This window comes from Pelophylax lessonae (genome assembly GCF_965119305.1).
Source record: "Pelophylax lessonae genome assembly, chromosome: 13".
NCBI classification, from domain to species: Eukaryota; Metazoa; Chordata; class Amphibia; order Anura; family Ranidae; genus Pelophylax; species Pelophylax lessonae.
In genome coordinates, this window is record NC_138780.1 from 173,084,675 (window position 1) to 173,104,565 (window position 19,891).

Sequence of the window (19,891 nt, forward strand, 5' to 3'; positions counted from 1 at the left end):
AGTGCCCCATCATCCTCCACCGAGTGCCCCATCATCCTCCACCGAGTGCCCCATCATCCTCCACCGAGTGCCCCATCATCCTCCACCGAGTGCCCCATCATCCTCCACCGAGTGCCCCATCATCCTCCACCGAGTGCCCCATCATCCTCCACCGAGTGCCCCATCATCCTCCACCGAGTGCCCCATCATCCTCCACCGAGTGCCCCATCATCCTCCACCGAGTGCCCAATCATCCTCCACCGAGTGCCCCATCATCCTCCACCTAGTGCCCCATCATCCTCCACCTAGTGCCCCATCATCTTCCACCAAGTGCCCCTTCATCCTCCACCCAGAACCCCAACACCTTCTGCCAAGTGCCCCATCATCTTCCACAGAATGCCCCATCACCCTCCTCCCACAACCCTGACACCTTCCACCAAGTGCCCATCATCCTCCACCCAGTGCCCCATCATCCTCCACTGAGTGCCCCCAGCATCCTCCTCCCAGCACCCTGACACCTTCCACCGAGTGCACCATCGTCTTATACCCAGAACCCCATCACCTTCCTCCCAGCAGCCCGACACCTTCCACCGAGTGCCCCATCATCCTCCTCCTCCTCCCGACACCACTGAGTGTCCCGACACCCTCCTCTATCCGCCCTTGTAGAGTCCAGAGAGCTGCGGCTCCATGAGCTCCGATCACATCACCCCAGAATCTCCGCACATTGTATGGGGTGTCGGATCCTCGCCCCCCACCCCGGGCCCCACAATCTCCATGCATTGCTCCGGACTGGATGTGAAGTGAGCTCAGCCATACAGGATGCTGCAATCTCCCCCTCCCCCACCCCAGGACCGCTACTTACCCCTATGGTCAGTGTGTGTGCCGGGGTGTCATCCTCCTTGGGGTCCCGGGGCCGGGGGGGACACAGACTGACGATGATGCCAGATCCCCGGGTGCTGCACTCAGCCTCCCCCACCACTGATCGGTTACTGAGAGCTTTGAACGGTCTGCTAGAGGAGGAGGAAGGCTGTGACGTGTATATACGTCACGTTATATTCCCAGCGCCTTGTCGCCCTCTACAGGCAGACGTGAGTAACAGCGGGTGACCTGGAAGCATCTGCTCCGCTAGCATTGAACTGGGGGGAGGAGAGAAAAACAATACAATTCACAATACAAACAATACAACACACAATTCCACCTACTGTTATTTATTTATTTATGTATTTTTCATAGAACAAATATAATGGACAGTTAAAAGATACATCAAGAAATGACAGAGAACTCCACCTAAAAAAGATACAAAGATGACAGTTCTACTTAAAAAAGTACATTAAAAATCATAGTTTCACTTAAATTAATGTTCCAAATAAAATATTAGTCCCACACCAGACAAAATTTTATTTTAGCTTTATTTATGCTTTTTTCAGGGGGGGGGGGGGTTATTCACACTGTCTTTGGTCTCTGAAGAGTGATCCACACTCACTCTTCAGAGAACATGTGACAGGCGGTGAGGAGGCATTGTATTATCTTCTTACCCAGGGCTGCCATCAGGGGGAGGGGGAAAGCCCATGCACTTGTATGGAGCAAAGGCGTTCCGAGGGGCCCAGCCACCCAGGCCCAGCCAATGACATTGAGTTGTTGCTGCTGTAGTAACTAGCAGGACGGCTGCAGAGTAAAGGCCCGTACACACGTACCGATCGTCGGCATACAAACGTCGGTGGACGAAGGATCTGCCGATTGTACGCGTGTTAGTATGGTGCCTCCGACAGATGTCTGCGCACAATCCGCGGACAAAAGTCTTTCGTGCAAACATGAAAATATTTGTATGCCGACACCAGAACGGACGATTGTTCGCCTGTCAGTACACAATTCGGCCGACAGACCGCAGATTTGCAAGACTGGGCATGCTCAGAAAATAGAAAACACAGGGAAAGTTAACCATTACATGACATCACTTCTGCAGTCGGCGGACAAAATTCTTGTGCTGTCCTTGTGCTGTCTTTGCACTTTTCAGCAGACACCGACATCCCGGGGAGAAAAGAGGAACATTTGTAAGCCGACCATCGGTACGTGTGTACGGGGCTTAAGCCGATGCAGCCAAAGGGATGTCTCTTTGCTGAATATGTGAGGCCATCTTTTTGCTGGATTGGGATGTCTCTTTGCTGAATATATGAGGCCATCTCTTTGCTGGATTGGGATATCTTCTTGCTGGATTGGGCTGTCTCTTTGCTGCATTTATGAGGCCATCTCTTTGCTGGATTGGGATATCTTCTTGCTGGATTGGGCTGTCTCTTTGCTGCATTTATGAGGCCATCTCTTTGCTGGATTGGGATATCTTCTTGCTGGATTGGGCTGTCTCTTTGATGTATATATGAGGCCATCTCTTTGCTGGATTGGGATATTTTTTTGCTGGATTGGGATGTCTCTTTGCTGAATATACAAGACCATCTCTTTGTTGGATTGGGCTGTCTCTTTGCTGAATAAATGAGGCCATCTCTTTGCTGGATTGGGATATCTTTTTGCTGGATTGGGTTGTCTCTTTGATGTATATATGAGGCCATCTCTTTGCTGGATTGGGATATCTTTTTGCTGGATTGGGATGTATCTTTGCTGAATATACAAGGCCATCTCTTTTCTGGATTGGGTGTTCTCTTTGCCGAATATACAAGGCCATCTCTTTACTGGATTGGGCTGTCTCTTTGCTGAATATATGAGGCCATCTCTTTGCTGGGTTTGGATATCTTTTTGCTGGATTGGGTTGAATCTTTGCTGAATATATGAGGCCATCTTTTTGCTGGATTGGGATGTCTCTTTGCTGGATTGGATTCATTTTCATATATTAAGTTGTAAGAATGTTAAAATAAAAGTGGGTGCACGGAAGGACTCGGTGGGATGGCTAGTGGGCGGATTTGGTGGGACAGCACTGGGGAATGTTGGTAGTCAGGCCCGGAGGGGCCCAGGCCTAAAGCTGTGTAAGGGGCCCCAAAATTTCTGAAGGCTGCTCTGTTCTTACCAACTGCACTAGCACGCTGCAATGAAGGAGCTTGCAGAGTGGCCCTATTCAGTTTGAATGAGTCGGGTCCAGCAGGCGTAATGACTGGGAAGCAAGGCACCGTGGCCACAGCATGTGTACACCCTAGGCTGCTGCCTCTGCAGCTAAAGAAGGAGCAGTAAAAACACAGCTTAATGCTGGGGTTTTACATATCCTCAACCCCTGATACAAACGAACCCTTACAGTGGAGAACTGCTAGAACCCCTGTCAGGTTTTTATTGTTGTCTGTGTCCAGACTGGGGAGATTCGCCCTCTGTATTTGTCCTGGTGACCATTGTCCCTGGTACAGAATGGGATGTGAAATCGAATATTTACAGATGACACCAGAACACAAGTAAAGTTGCGTGTGGTGCCGTGCCATCCATTTGGAATGACATGGTAGTACATCGCAGTGTGTGAGTTACAAAATATAGGTCAGGTCCACTTTTTAGGAGGTTTTGGTGAGTTGGCAACCCATCTATTTCACTAGGTTGCCTTATCCCAATGCATGATACCACAATGCATACATGTAAATGGGCTCTTCATAGGGTCACTTCTTCCTGTGATAAATAGGAGGGGAAGTCATCTCACTTTGGAGACATTTCTTCTAAGTTTCTGTTGTGTCTCCAGGACAGGAAGCATATTTTCTTCAATGGGATACAGACAAGGGCTTGACCATTCAGTACTATATATGCACTATATTACCAAAAGTATTGGGACGCCTGCCTTTACACACACATGAACTTTAATGGCATCCCAGTCTTAGTCCGTAGGGTTCAATATTGAGTTGGCCCACCCTTTGCAGCTATAACAGCTTCAACTCTTCTGGGAAGGCTGTCCACAAGATTTAGAAGTGTGCCTATGGGAATGTTTGACCATTCTTCCAGAAGTGCATTTGTGAGGTCAGGCACAGATGTTGGACGAGAAGGCCTGGTGTGTAGTCTCCGCTCCCATATGTGTTCTTTTGAGTTGAGGTCAGGACTTGCTCATCCATATCTTTATAGACCGTGACCCCTTAGTTCCATTGGAGAAAACTGTTACGGCGTCAGCATACCAAGACCTTTTGGACAATTTCATGTTTCCAACTTTGTGGGAACAGTTTGGGGATGGCCCCTTTGTGTTCCAACATGACTGCACACCAGTGCACAAAGCAAGGTCCATAAAGACATGGATGAGCGAGTTTGGGGTGGAGGAACTTGACTGGCCTGCACAGAGTCCTGACCTCAACCCAATAGAACACCTTTGGGATGAATTACAGCGGAGTCTGCTAGCCAGGCCTTCTCGTCCAACATCAGTGCCTGACCTCACAAAAATGCTTCTGGAAGAATGTTCAAACATTCCCATAGACACACTCCTAAACCTTGTGGACAGCCTTCCCAGAAGAGTTGAAGCTGTTATAGCTGCAAAGGGTGGGCCAACTCAATATTGAACCCTACAGACTTAAGCTGGATACACACCATATAACTTTTGTTGTTAGATTTCCTTTAGATTTGCCCTCAACTATATAGTGGAAGGGACTGCTTGATTGCATACAAATTGAAAGTGTTTATGTCTGACCTCATATTATATGGTTTTGGTAAATCTAAAGGAAAAACATCTAAAGAAAATTGCATAGTGTGTATCCAGCTTAAGATGGGATGCCATTTAAGTTCATGTGCATGTAAAGGTAGCCGTCCCAATACTTTTGACATTATAGTGTATATAATTATTAAGTAACCCTCTCTGAGATAAGTATGTAAGCTGCCATTGCTTTTGAATACACAAGTTGTCTTGCTGCCATGCCTATCCATTAGATTACAATAAGTTTGATTGAAAGAAAGTTTGTAGATCAGGCATTTTGTTTGTAATTGCTGCATTATTGTGATTCTGACAGTACAGAAGCCAAGGATACTCAGCATGACAGCCAGGCAATTAGCATTTTCAGAAGGAGAGGCCAGCAATGTTTCTCTCAGTACAGGTCTTATGCAGGGCTTTTTTTCAGCGGGAATGCGGGGGAACGCAGTTCCGGCACCTCCAGAACTGAATGTATGTAATGGCGAGGGGTGCTGGGGTGTGCTGGAGGGTCTATTGATGCTGGCTAATAGGGAATCTATTGTTGCTGGAGGGGATCTATTTTTGCAGAGGAAGGGGATCTATTGTTGCTGGGGAGGTCTTCTGTTGCTCATGGGGGATTTATTGTTGCTGGGGTGGGTCTTATGTTGCTGGTGGGTCAGTTGTTGCTGGGAGGGATTTATTGTTGAGGTAGGGGTCTATGATGCTGGCTGCTGGAAGGGTCTATTGATGCTGGCTACTGGGGAATCTAGTGTTACTGGAGGGGATCTATTTGCTGCTGGAGGGGATCTATTTGCACACAGGGTCTATTGTTGCTGAGGAAGTCTGTTGTTGCTGGTGGGGTATCATGTTGCACGGAATCAATCATTGCTGGAAGGGATCTAATGTTGAGGGATGGGTCTAATGCTTCTGGCTGAGTCTATTGGTGCTGGATGTTGGAAGTCCATTCGTAGACACCACCAGCCAGGTCTATTCTGCTGGTAAAGCGACCAGACTGGTTAGTAAACTGTGTCCGACCGCCCCCACCCCCTTCCCCTGGCTGTCCTTATGCTTTTCTTACTGCAATACAACTACTGCATGTAAAATGTGCTGCTGTATTGTGGTGCCATTCAATCGAGTGCCAACCCAATGCATTAGGGCACAACACTTGCATTTTAGCGTGCCGCAATGCACCGTAGGGCAGTTCATTATGTTAAAAAAAACGGTCGCGTATGCTTTTTAAAGCATGTTAGGGCCAATGCCGGGACAAGGTCATCTAGAGCCCAGGGCGAACATGCCAAACTGCGCCCCCCTTCAAGAGGTATGAGCATTATGTGTCAGTAAAAATCCCCCCCCCCCAAAAAAAAAAAAAAACAATGAGCACTAATTTGCATGCTAACCCCCTAAGCATAAATCCCCTCTCTTTCCAGTAAAAATCCATCCCCTGCTGAAATTCCCCTCCCAGCACAAATATTTGCCCCCCATCCACCAGAGCAAATGCCCCCCCAAAAAAATAAAAAAATACCCCTCCTAGCACAAATCTTCTACCCCTCAAATTTCCCCTCCAAGTACATATCCTCTCTGCCCCTCCAAATCCCCCCTCCCAGAAAAAATCCCCCTCCCAGCACAAATATTTACCCCCCATCCACCAGAGCAAATGCCCCCCAAAAAAATAAAAAAATACCCCTCCTAGCACAAATCTTCTACCCCTCAAATTTCCCCTCCAAGTTCATATCCTCTCTACCCCTCCAAATCTCCCCCTCCCAGAAATAATCCCCCTCCATCCCTCCTCCTAGCACTAATACCCCCCTAAAAAAAAATTCCCCTCCTACCACAATTCCCCTACCCCATCTACCACATCGCCTCTTCTAACACAAATCTCCACTCCTAGCAAAAATCCTCTTCCCCCATTCGTCCTCCCAACACAAATCCCCCTAAATCCCCACCTATAGCACACCCCTAAAATTTCCCCTCCTAGAATAATTCCTATCCCCTGCTGCCCCCCAAATTCCCCCGCCAAAAACGCATCTCCTCCCCTCACTACAGTGCCCAGGGAAGCCGTCCCTCCTGCCCACCCCTTGTCCCAGCCCTGGTTAGGGTGTTTTGGCAGGCCATTGAGCTTGAGTGGATTGCCTTACCACAATGCGCAAAGATATAGGCCCTAAAAAGTATGTGAACTCATATTTTTGTATGTGGTAGAACCTCATTTTTTTGGTGAATAATCTTGACAAAATGCTTTCCGCAGCTATTCATCCGACCTACACAGTAGGTAGGCAGTGCTTTAATGTCAATGAAAACCATTATCCCTCATATTTCTGGGGCATCTTGCTTAAATGACCTGTATTAGGCCACAACAGCATTTCAATGGGATTAGGCTCAGGATCAGGACCCTGACAACCAATAGAAACTATTTCTGGGGCATCTTGCTTGAACAACTTTTGTCCGATGACACCACAGCACTTAAATAGGATTGCAATCAGGACTCAGGATCACTAATTGTGACAGTTGACTGCGTTGCGGGACGCAGTGGTTGGGCGCTGGAGGTCAGCTGACATTCAGATTTCATAGCAGGACCTTCTCATTCAAGTTTATGTACTGTATCTGGTTCCTGTTTTTTTTTTTTTGGAGGGGTTGTTAGTTCTGACCTTTGTATCAGCCAGTTTGGTTCACATGTTTTTATCGCCAGTTTATTTTGTGGTTCTTTAACACAAGTGTGTTAAGGCAGCCCAAGGCCATCAATTCACCCTAACATGCCTTAAACAGTACTCTACCCTTTTTTTATCCATGGTATTGCTCCAGCATACATTACAGAACACTACAATGCATTGCCATAGTGCATAAGGATGCTATTCAAAATGATTGGCACCACAATGCAGCAATACATGTCACATATGGTACCACATGTTGCAATAATAAAAGTGCTACCACCATGTAGGAGTGTAAATGGGCCCTAAAGCAGGAGGGTTTGCAAAAATTTTGTTACTACCCACATACAGCCACTAACAATCTGTCATAATCATCTTTTTTTTTTCCAAGACATCTCTTAAAAAAAAAAAAAAAAAAAAAAAGGAATTGATTGCCTCAAAATGAAATAATATAAAATTGACTTCCGTATTGGAAGTGATATTAAAACTATTATTGAATAGCTAAAATATAGAAGGGGTGTACAAATCCAGAAGATGGAATGGTTGACCACTTACCAACCAGCCTTGCCGACCAGCCGCCAGGTTCCCGCAAAAAGACGTACCCGTACATTGCTTCGCGGGAGGGTTCGTGGGGGTGCGCCCCAGGGGGGAGCTGATCTGCGGGGCTGGTGCCCGCGATTGCCGTCTGGGCACTCGCTCCCCGTGGAGACAGAACGGCGTTCTGCTGTTTTAAACACTGCAGACCATTATCCTATCAGCAATGAACACAGGGATCCTGTCTTCATCCTATTTAGAAACACAGGTCCCTGTGTTGATTCCATAAGCCCAACCCTCCCACAGTTAGAAAGCACCCCTAGGCATACATTTAACCCTTTGATCTCCCCTGGTGTTAACCCCTTCCCTGCCAGTGTCATTATTACAGTAACAGTGCATATTTTTAGCACTGATTACTGTAGTAATATCACTGGTCCCCCCAAAAGTGTCAAAAATGTCAGTTAGGGGTCCGATCTGTCCGCCGCAATGTCGCAGTCCCGTTAAAAATCGCAGATCGCCACCATAACTAGTAGAAAAAAATAAAATACAGAAATCTTTCCCCTAGATTGTAGATGTGATACCTTTTGCACAAACCAATCAAAATATGCTTATTGGGATTTTTTTCTTACCAAAAATATGTAGCAGAATACAAATTGGCCTAAAATGATGAAAAAATTAGATTTTTAATTTTTTTTATTGGGAATGTTATATAGCAGAAAGTGAAAAAATATTGGGTTTTGTTTTCACAATTGTCACATTTTTTTTGTTTATAGCGCAAACAATAAAAATGGCAGAGGAGATCAAATACCACCAAAAGAAAGCTCTATTTTGGGAAAAAAAGGACATCAATTTTATTTGGGTACAGCGTCGCACGACCGCGCAATTGTCAGTTAAAATAACGCAGTGCCGAATCACAAAAAATGGCCTGGCCATTAAGTGCCGGTTCACACTATTGCGATCACAGACATCGCATATGATTCGGAGCGCACTGCTCCTAAAATCACATGCGATGTCTGTGCGGTGCGAGTTCAGCCATACAGTTTTGCATGGCTGAATTCCCACCGCAATCGCAGTGAACACGCACAGGACCCTTTTTTTGGTCCGCAGCAGAATCGGATCTCATGGTGGTTCACACCAGTGCGATCTGAGTCCTGTGCGAACTGTCAGTTGTACTGCGATATGCAATCTGATCTGGGGGTGTCTTTAACTTTGAATTGACACCCCCAGCGTATCGCATATGGCAGTGTGAACCTGCCTTTGCTGCGGATGCGATGCGGGAACATGCTGTATATTCGCAGTGTTCCCGCATTGTAATAGTGTGAACCGGGACTAAAGGGCCATACACACTGTAAGATTTTCTGAAGACTTTTTCCTTCGGATTTACCTTTTCTATGTAGTGCAAGGGCCTGCCTGATTGCATACAAATTGTAAGTGTTTAGGTTTGACCTCATATTATATGGTTTTGTTAAATCTAAAGGAAAAAGTCTTCAGAAAATCTTATAGTGTGTATGGCCCATAAGGGGGAAAATCTTCCGGGGCAGAGGTGGTTTTAAACATCTAATTGTGTGATTCATGCTGTCATTATTATTTAGCAAATATTAATCTCTCCCTGGGGGTGTGCCTGGGATGTATATAAATATCATCATTTAGATTTTATCATGTGTACATAAATGTATCCATAGTCATGGCTGTAAATAAACACATATGCTCATCTGTGGTCAGATTCCAAGGGAAAGAGACAGATATGAGCAGACGGAAGCTCGTTAGAGGACAGATGGTCTAATTGCATGGTGTGGAAATTAGACTTGGACCTCCTGCAGGGTCTAGGCCGTTCATGTACTACATATCCCAGTGTTCACATCTATGTCTATTCTTCTCGACAAGACCAAGAAAGTTCAGGGCTTCTGCGGACAATGCAAACAAGGTAAGGTAAGTACATAGGTGAGCTCCACCCAGAACAGTATTTTCATACTTTCAGACATTTTTGGAATTTATCTAATGTCATAATCTATAATTAGGCCTGAGAGTAGCGCTACAAGGGTGTTATTGATATTTTGCTACTGAAAGCCCAACTCTGGACATTTTAATGATGTTGCAGCCATAGAAAAAAAGAAGCTCTGGATGCAATACTTGCTTCCTCTACAAAGTTGTCCCCAGCAGTAATTTATTTCCACCACTAGATGTCCTTAATCTTCCATGTTTAATAACCCCTAAAAGACTTACCAGAGCTGGCCATAGATCAGGGGTCTTGAATTTAAAGTTACGGAGGTCCAGTCAGTAAAATGTTCTTCCGGCAGAGGTCCAAATCTCATGTTTGCACTATAACACATCACAGCCCCCCCCTGTACATCAGTGTCTTAAGCCTACTCTGAGTCCTCACATTATAGCCCACTTTACATCACAGCCTCCTCTTTACAGTAGTGTCCTCAGCCCCCCCCCCCCTTTTGCATCACAGCCCCCCTGTACTTCAGTACTTCAGTGTCTTAAGCCTACTCCCCACATTATAGCCCCATTTACATCACAGCCTCCTCTTTACATCAGTGTCCTCAGCCCCCCCCCCCCCCCTTTTGCATCACAGCCCCCCTGTACTTCAGTACTTCAGTGTCTTAAGCCTACTCCCCACATTATAGCCCCATTTACATCACAGCCACCTCTTTACATTAGTGTCCTCAGCCCCCCCCCCTTTTGCATCACAGCCCCCCCGTACTTCAGTATCTTAAGCCTACTCCCCACATTATAGCCCCCTTTACATCACAGCCACCTCTTTACATTAGTGTCCTCAGCCCCCCCCCCTTTTGCATCACAGCCCCCCTATACTTCAGTGTCTTAAGCCTACTCCCCACATTATAGCCCCCTTTACATCACAGCCTCCTCTTTACATTAGTGTCCTCAGCCCCCTCCCTTTTGCATCACAGCCCCCCCTGTACTTCAGTGTCTTAAGCCTACTCCCCACATTATAGCCCCATTTAGATCACAGCCACCTCTTTACATTAGTGTCCTCAGCCCCCCCCCCCTTTTGCATCACAGCCCCCCCTGTACTTCAGTGTCTTAAGCTTACTCCCCACATTATAGCCCCCTTTACATCACAGCGTCCTCTTTACATTAGTGTCCTCAGCCCCCCCTGCTTTTGCATCACAGTTCCCCCCTTTACATCAGTGTCCACAGTCCCCCCCTTTAAAGCAATCCCACCGTGTCCTCAGTTCCCCTTCACATCACAGCCCCCTTGTTGCATTGCAGTGTCCCTATATGTCACAGTTTCCCTTCACATCAGAGTCACCCTTTCAATGCAAGCCTCTTCTGCCTTACCTTTGGCAGCATGGAGTTTGCTCTCCCGAGTCAACCCACCCCCCTGCGCCCCCTGCTCCCCTGAGCAGGGGACGTGAGGTGCTGCAGATCTGGACAGAGGGTGGGAACTGCTCAACTTACTATGTTAATAAGCGAGTGATTACCTGCTTGCAAATTGAAAGACTCCTGCTCTCCATTCTGATCTGCAGCACCTCCCGCCCCCTGGCATGCTGGGAGGATGACAGCGGCGGCCGTGTCAATCGGTCTATGTCTGGACTGTGATCCGCCATTTAGTGATCCCTTCCATAGATGGATCATCCCAAAGAAGGTCCCTGCTGACCAGGATATGAATTTCAATCCGTGTGTGGCTGCTCCCACCCAACAGAAGTCAATCTAATCACTGATTTCGGTTGAACGGGCTTGTTGGAAATGGATCAGTGGCCCATGGGCTGCAGCCACTGATCAGTGTATTCTGACAGCAAAGAGTCCTGCTGTCAGAATACAATATCTACAATGAGGGGAGAGTTTTTCCATCCACCTTGATTGTGTTGATGGAGGAATTTATTCATTTTCAGTTTTCTTGTGTGGCCCATTGGCTGAACAGATGTATCTATAACCCACTTTAGAGTACAGGATGTTATAGGCCAGAGAGAACAAGCAGAAAGCATGAGTTTAGCTCACCGAAGAGCTCTAGGCCTGATTCCTCTGCAGAGAGACCACTGCTTCCACAAGGGTCATTCTCTTCAGCAGGCTGGCAGTGGCTGGGCTTTTCTACTCAGGCTGTGGCTGCTTTCTAAAGAAAATTAACTGTAAGCATTCTTTCGCACCTAGAGTGATTTGTCACACATTTCCAGAAGTGCAAAGTTCCCATTTTATTCTATGAGGTCCATTAATTAAAGTGATGTGCTGCAGCTTGTCACACCAAAAAAGTGCAGGCAATTCTTTGGGGCAGAATCGCATGTTTTCTGCCCCGTAGATGTTAATAGGAACACCTGAAAAACACAGGTCACACTAATTTTTGCACCTAACAGCTACAGTAGTTTCCTTGCCATAGTCTTTTCATTACAACTACGAAGAAAAATGGCCCTAGTGGGACTTTAAATGAGGTGGATACAAGGTCACTGGTATAAAATGATGATTTTATTGAGTAAAAACATACAATGCATGTATGCAAAGTGCTCAACAAAATAAACCTGACGGGATTACAGCAGCAAAAATGCATAAAGGTCAAAAATCCTGTAGTAAACTTGAATAAAGGCCAATTATAATGTTCATTAGATCTGAAAATATACACCATTTTCCATTTTTTGACAGGCTTACCTATGTATACTCCTGATGAGTGGGCAACAGACCCACGAAACGCGTTGAGTTTCAATACATGATATTTGTCAACATGCAATATTGTTGTTGGAATCTAGTTATGCCTTATATGAATTATAATAATACCTACCAGTACATGCATTATACTCATTGTATGTTGTCACTTTATTCAAGTTTACTACAAGATTTTTGACCTTTATGCATTTTTGCTGCTGTAATTCTGTCAGGTTTATTTTGTTGAGCACTTTGTTTGCCGGTACATGCATTGTATGTTTTTACTCAATAAAATCATCATTTTATACCAGTTACCTTGTATCCACCTCATTTAAAGTCCCACTAGGGCCATTTTTCTTCATAGTTGTATTCAATTAGGGATGGAGGTGTTTACAATTGACAGAGTCAGACCATTCTCTTTTTCTATAGTCTTTTCATTGGCCTAAACAAAAAATGCTTATGTCAAAAAAATGTGCAAAAAGCATGTAAAGAAATATAAAAAGTGCTTCAGAAAAGCCTGAAGAAGCTGATGCATGTTCAGACAAACTCACCTGAACTATCCTGCCAGGAAGCTGTCCAAGCCCCAATCATAGGCAGTAGAGGCTTTTCCAGCCCCACAGCTGCATGTATACCTGGCCCATGTACAGTGCAGGGACAAGGTCATCGAGCACCCAGGGCAAAGAGGCCAAACTGCGCTCCCCCATTCCCTTAGAGTTAGGGTCCGGGTGCCCCCAATCACTGCAATAAACCATTGCGCCCAGGGCAGCCGTCCCTCCTGCCCACCCCTTGTCCCGGCCCTGCCCATGCATATGTGTAGGCTGTGGGGCACGGAACCCCTATGATTGGCTGCCTGCAATGACAGCTTACTGGTGGGATAGCTCAGGTGCAGGGTCGGGACAAGGGGTGGGCATGAGAGAAAGTCGCCCTGGGTGCAGCAGTAGGGAGGGCTCCTCCTCACCATACACAGTCCCCTAATCAGTGGTTAGCAACCATCAGGACCCAGATTCATGTCTACTCTGACAGCTACTGATGCCACACAAGCTCCAACCGCCCACCAATCTCAACCCCATCTGCCTATGGCTGACACAAAAAAGCCAAATGGAATTACCTTCTATTTGCTAGCAATTGGCCAAACGTGTGGTGAACACTCCATGGCAACCATGGAAAGCCGGCGCAAAGGGGGCTGAGAATTGGCACAGGGTGGTAAACCTATTCTACTGCATGAATTAGAAGCATGGGAGGGGGTGCAGTTGTGCATCCTTGCTCTGGGCGCAAAAAAACAAACCTGTCCTGGTACTGCTCAGGTGGGTTGGGACTTATGTCCGAACAAGCCTGAGCCCATCCCTAGAGGCCGAACATATACACTTTGATTAATGATTGATTTATTTTCTGATCTATCTCTGCTGATAGAAACAATCAATCTATAGATGATAACCCATCTGATCAATGTCCCACCATGTAGTCTAGTAATCTGATTTATTGAAATACAACTGGGATTAATGACTTTAAAGAGTCTCAGTGCTGCAGATAGATGCAAAATTATCATTAATTTTCTCCCCTTATTGATCAAATCTGATCTAAATTAAAGTGTTTATAAACCCTTACATATATCAAGTAAAGTGACCTAGCCTTCTGTGTTTACAAGGACAGCTTTCCTCTTGGCTACTCGCGGCTCTCACATATCCGTGCCTGCCCTGCATACACTCATGGCAGGAACAGATGACGACCAAGGATCTCCCTGCATTTACACAGTACACTCCTTAACTCTGCACTCTGTACACAGTACACTTCTTTAACTTTGCACTCTGTACATAACACATTCCTGAACTCTGCACTCTGTAAGTAGAACATACCTGAATTCTGCACTCTGCATGAAGCGCACTGCTGAACTCTACACTCTGTACGTAGCACATACCTGAATTCTGCACTCTGCATGAAGCGCACTGCTGAACTCTACACTCTGCACATAGCGCACTCCTGAATTATGCACTCTTCACTTAGCACATACCTGAATTCTGCACTCTGCATGTAGCTCACTCCTGAACTCTGCACTCTGTACGTAGCGCACTCCTGAACGCTGCACTCTGTACATAGCACATACCGGAATTCTGCACTCTGCATGTAGCACACTGCTGAACTCTACACTCTGCACATAGCGCACTCCTGAATTATGCACTCTTCACGTAGCACATACCTGAATTATGCACTCTGCATGTAGCTCACTCCTGAACTCTGCACTCTGTACGTAGCGCACTCCTGAACTCTGCACTCTGTACATAGCGCACTCCTGAACTCTGTACATAGCACATACCTGAATTCTGCACTCTGCATGTAGCACACTGCTGAACTCTGCACATAGCACACTCCTGAATTATGCACTCTGTATGTAGCAAACTCCTGAACTCTGCACAGAGCGTGCTTCTGAACCCTGCACTCTGTATGTAGCACACTCCTGAACTCTGCATACATAGTCTTACAGATACAACTGGCCCTTTGAGGGCAACCATAATGGAGATGCGGCCCTTGATGAAATTGAGTTTGACACCCCTGGTGTAGGTGGCTACATTTTGCTCATTGTCATTTTATTGGGTAAATCATCAGCCAAGTGGTCTGAAGGATCTGACTTTGCTGCCTGCAGATCCTGCTCAAGAAAATCCTTTCCATTCCAATATTTTGGGGCAGGGTGAGATATCAAAGCATCTCCTCTCCTGTGTGATAAATGGGATTATCAGAATGTTCCACCAAAAAGACGGGAACATATGGACACTCAAGAAACAATAAAGCAGGAGAGAAAGTGATGGATGAATCTTTAGAAGGAGCCGTATTGGAACATCACACTTAAAATCCCACAAAGCACTTGAATTTTTATTGATGTCGGACATATGGGCTCTTTTGCTAATGATAGCAGACACAAAGTACGGCAATTAAATCGCAATCCCGAGAAGCGGGACGAGCGCCGGCTCTGGGGTTTGTACGATGACAGTTATTTATGGAGAAAGACAGAAAGTACATTTGTTGGACATGTTTGCAAGAGGGAGAAATCAGAAAGGTCTTCCACTGGAATTATAATGGAGATCTTCAAGTTAACATCGCTGCCAGCTGTGCCCGTCTTTCAGAAGCAGTGACACTTAACTCTGGTTTTATATTCTAGTTTGTATTCTTAAACCCAAAAGCAAACATGTATTATATTGCAGCTTACCAGTTATTGAATGTGATGGCTGCATTAGCTTTCTTTCTTCCATTTTCATCTGGGGATCCAGCCAGTAAGTCTGTTTCTTTTAAAAGAACAAGCTCTTCTGCAAATGTATCATAGTTACATAGTAGGTAAGGTTGAATAAAGACCATAGTCCATACAGTCCAACCTGTGTTGGTGTACGTGTGTCAGTGTCTATAATCATTTCCCATATCCCTGTATGATTTGTTCTTTAGGATGCACGTCCAAGAGTCTTTTGAAAATATCACTAGTCCCTACTGACACCACCAACTGTGGAAGAGAGTTCCACATCCCTATCGCCCTGACAGTGAAAATCCCCGATGCACAGCTTAACCACTTCTGGACCGGAAGGAATTTCCCCCTTAATGACCAGGCCATTTTTTGTGATTCAGCACTGCGTTAATTTATTGGACAATTGCCCGGTTGTGCGATGCTGTACCCACATAAAATTCCCACAAATAGAGCTTTCTTTTGGTGGTATTTGTTCACTTGTGCGATTTTGACAATTCTGAAAAAAAAAAAAAAAAACAATTATTTTTCACTTCCTGCTATATAACATTCCCAATAAGAAAATAAAAAAAACTATTTTGTTTTTTCACCATTTTAGGCCAATTTGTATTCTGCTACATATTTTTTGGTAAAAAAAAAAAAATCCCAATAAGCGTATTTCAATTGGTTTGCACAAAAAGTTATCGCATCTGCAAACTAGGGGAAGATTTATGTGATTTTTTTTTTTTTTTTTTATTAGTGATGGCGGTGATCAGCGATTTCTAGCGGGACTGCAACATTGCGACAGGCAGATCGGACCCCTGACTTTTGATACTTTGGGGGGGGGGGGGGGACCAGTGACATTACTACAGTAGTCAGTGCTAAAAATATGCACTGTTACTGTAACAATGACACTGGCAGGGAAGGGGTTAGCTCAGGGACGATCAAAGGGTTAAATGTGAGCCTAGGTGGTGCTTTCTAACTGTGAGGGGGATGGGCTTGTGAAATAAACACAGAGACTTGTGATCCTAAATAGGAGGATCACAGGAGCCCTGTATTGATTCCTGAGAGAACAACGGTCTGCTGTGTTTACAGAGCGATCGCGGGTGCCCGACGGCAATCATCGCAGATGCCGGCCCCGTGAATCGGCTTCCCCACTGGCGAGTGGGCGCATGTGCCTCCGCGGCTACTAAACCCCGGTAACTTAGGTGTTGTGGTGGACATTACCGGGTTCCCAGGCTCCCTCCCTCACCGTAACCACCCCAGCCCAGGTCCCATGAAGGGTAGAGCACAGTTCCAAAATAGTAAAGTGATAGGGTGCTGGGCTTCTGAAGCGATCCTGAATAAAGTCCAGCGGGGTCCCTGATGTTCCCAACCGCCATAGAGTTTCCAATAAACCAAACCAGGAGTAGATTTTAGGGCAAACACAAGGAAACAGTCCTTCAAAAATGTAACAAAAAGGGAAATATAAAAAATAACAGCATGGATGTGAGCAAAAAAAGGTTCCTGCAGTCAGTGTCCCTGACACCGCCATGAAAGGTCTTGTCCAGGCACTTCCTGTTATAGGGTGACCCCTGTCAGCATTTCTTCCCATTGGTGAGGTTTCCTTTCACTTTCTGTCCAATGGATATATTGGGAAATTAGAGGAAATTCTCCCAAATCAGGGAAATCCTCTCTATGTCTAGGTTCACACCTATGTGGGCTGTGCTTGATGCATTTTTCAAGAACCTTTTGCGCCGTGTTTTTGCGGTGCGTTTTGCCAGGCTCATTGAGTCTGGATAGATTTGGAGCAAGCAACCCCCCCTCCTGAACTACACCAAGTTGAATGTGCTCAACATGGGGGTAGGAGGTGCGTTGGGGCAGAGGGGTCCTGGGGTATGGATCTGGGGGGGGGGGGGGGGGGGACCCATGCCGTTTTTTTTTGCCGGCAATTCTTTTCTTTTACATTCAGCTGTCAGTGGAGAACCCTGCTGACAGCTGATGACTCATCGGTTTTTAAGGACGCGGCAGTTGGCTTTATACAGTGTTTTTAAAGGGGAAAAAAAATGCAAAATGCATCAAACATCGCATCACAAACGCAACACTTGCGTTTCTGGTGCGGCTCCATTGAAGTATATTAAACGCTAAACGCGGGAAAAAAGTCCCTGACCTTTTTCAAAAACGCACTGGCTTCAAAACGCATAGATGTGAACATGTTCCATAGGAAACCATGGTAAATGGACTGTAGTGCGTTTTTGCAAACTGCAAAATGCACTAAAAACTGCATAGGTATGAATGTAGGGAAAAGTCCATATTGGTTCACTGGTTTTGGGATGGTCGATGAGTGAAAGTGCGGGAAAGAAATACTTTTTTGAATTAAGTGGCTGGAGTTCTGCTTTAAGAGTGCATAGAGAAAAGTGTCAGCTACAAAGAGCAGTAAGGCTCCATTCACACCATGCAGGATGCGTTTCCCCACATTGCGTATAGGGCAATCATGAGTGAGAAATGAGCAAACGAAGTCCCTGACTGACGGTACTCACCATCACTGGGAGTGAAAGACAGACACCTAATGGACACTGAAAATATGGCTTGGATTGCTTAAAATGGGGTCTGTGTTTATACTTATGCTAATGTGTATTGTACTTCAATGGCAGAGACAGGCTCTCCCTATTGTTTGAGTACTGGAATGTGATGTGAATTCTGTTAAGCCTGTCTGTCCCATTGTTAAATGTTAATGAACTCACATATTGTTTCTGTCCAGATGGCTCGATAATTAGTTCAGGTTAATTCTATTTCTGTATACAATTTCATCTGCATGTGATAATGTAATCAGGCAACCCCTGACCTGTGTGTGGTAATCTGATCAGGAGGGGGAGGCCCATGCTGTATATAAATTCTGTGTGACTGTTCAATAAAAAGAAGATTCCAGTACAAGCTAAGTTGTCGGCTAGCTTTGTATGGGGGCGGCTGGAAAATCTGATATCTATGTTCATGACTGGGAGCAAGCTGTGTTCTGACAGAAGTTCACAAGTTCAGTGTGGGTTGAGGTTCCGTTACACTAACTATTTTAAAAAATGGCGCAGCACCAAAACCGCAAGGTGCTGCGGCACCATGCATTTTGATGCATGCATTAGGAGATGTGCAGGGGGACACATCTGCTAATGAGCACATTTCTGTGCATGTTGGGAAAGCATACAATTTTGCTTGCATTCCCAACATGCACAAAGTGTGAACATTGCCTAGCCCTGGGCAACCAATCAAAATTTATATTACCAATACAAAAAGGATTCTGATTGGTTCCTTGCTTTTTGCGCTATTTTAGCACATGGACCCATAGTACATATGTTGGAGGTTTATTCCTGCAATGTATATGATCTTTACCAGAGTGAGAGAAGACCCAGGTGTAGACTGGGATTAGTGGTGTCATCCAGAAGTCTACCATAATAGAGATCCATGTATAGTGCAGACACTGCGTACCGCAGCCAGCCAGCGATGGGCCTCCCCCATACCGAGAGACAGACAGGATTCCATCCTGAATCAAGGTCAGCTGCAGATTATGAACACATGATGTCTGCGGTGATTCTCCCAGAGCATCATTACGTCTTCTTTTATCCTGCCCAGCAAATCTGCCAGCCTTTCATCATGGTGACTCACTGCTGAGGACGCTGCATGCAGCACTTAGCACACTCACTACACAAAGGAGCCTCAGCCTGGCCTCCACAAACAGCAGCCTCCAATAACCAGGAGAGTCCCCATCTTCCCATCATTATGGATAAAAAGGAAAAAAAATAGGAGCAAATATCAATGAGTGAGAGAGCGGGGGAGGGGAGAAAGAAGTACAGAAAGAGAGAAAGAGTGGGTCTAAGAAAAGCAAGAGAGGGAGACAGAAAGAGACTGAAGGCCCATTCACACCTAAGGCTGGCTATACATTATACAATTTTTATTTAGACTTCCCAAAACCATATAATATGAGGTCAAATCTAAACACTTTCAATTCATATGCAATCAGGCAGGCCCTTGAGCTACATAGAAGACGTAGAAGGTAAATCGAAAGGAAATTGAATAAGGAAATTGTATATTGTATGGCCATTGCAGTGCAATAATGCACCCACTTCATTATTCATAATCAATGGGCAGCACAATGGCTTAGTGGTTAGCACTTCTATTTTGCAGCACTGGGATCCTGGGTTCTAATCCCAATCTATCTGCATGGAGTGTGCATGTCCTCTCTGTGCCTGCATTGGGTTTTCTCCCACACTCCAGATACATCCATTTAGGTAAATTTACCATAAGCATAAGGAATGTGGTGTGTCCGACACCTCCTAGGACTTCCCTATACAGCTATAATATTTATATACATTAATAATAATACCAACAATGCAAATATTATAG

General features: G+C 45.5%; 1 protein-coding gene across 3 annotated transcripts in view; it reads right to left on the reverse strand.

The window, feature by feature from the left end:
• The window catches only part of NIN (ninein), a gene marked incomplete at its 3' end in the record, with an annotated part of 222,156 nt that extends 221,175 nt beyond the window's left edge, over positions 1 to 981 (reverse strand). For all 3 annotated transcript variants that reach the window (XM_082242636.1, XM_082242637.1, XM_082242638.1), the window contains exon 1: positions 842 to 981. The remainder of the gene's footprint in view (positions 1 to 841) is intronic.
• Between the last annotated feature and the right edge of the window lie 18,910 nt (positions 982 to 19,891).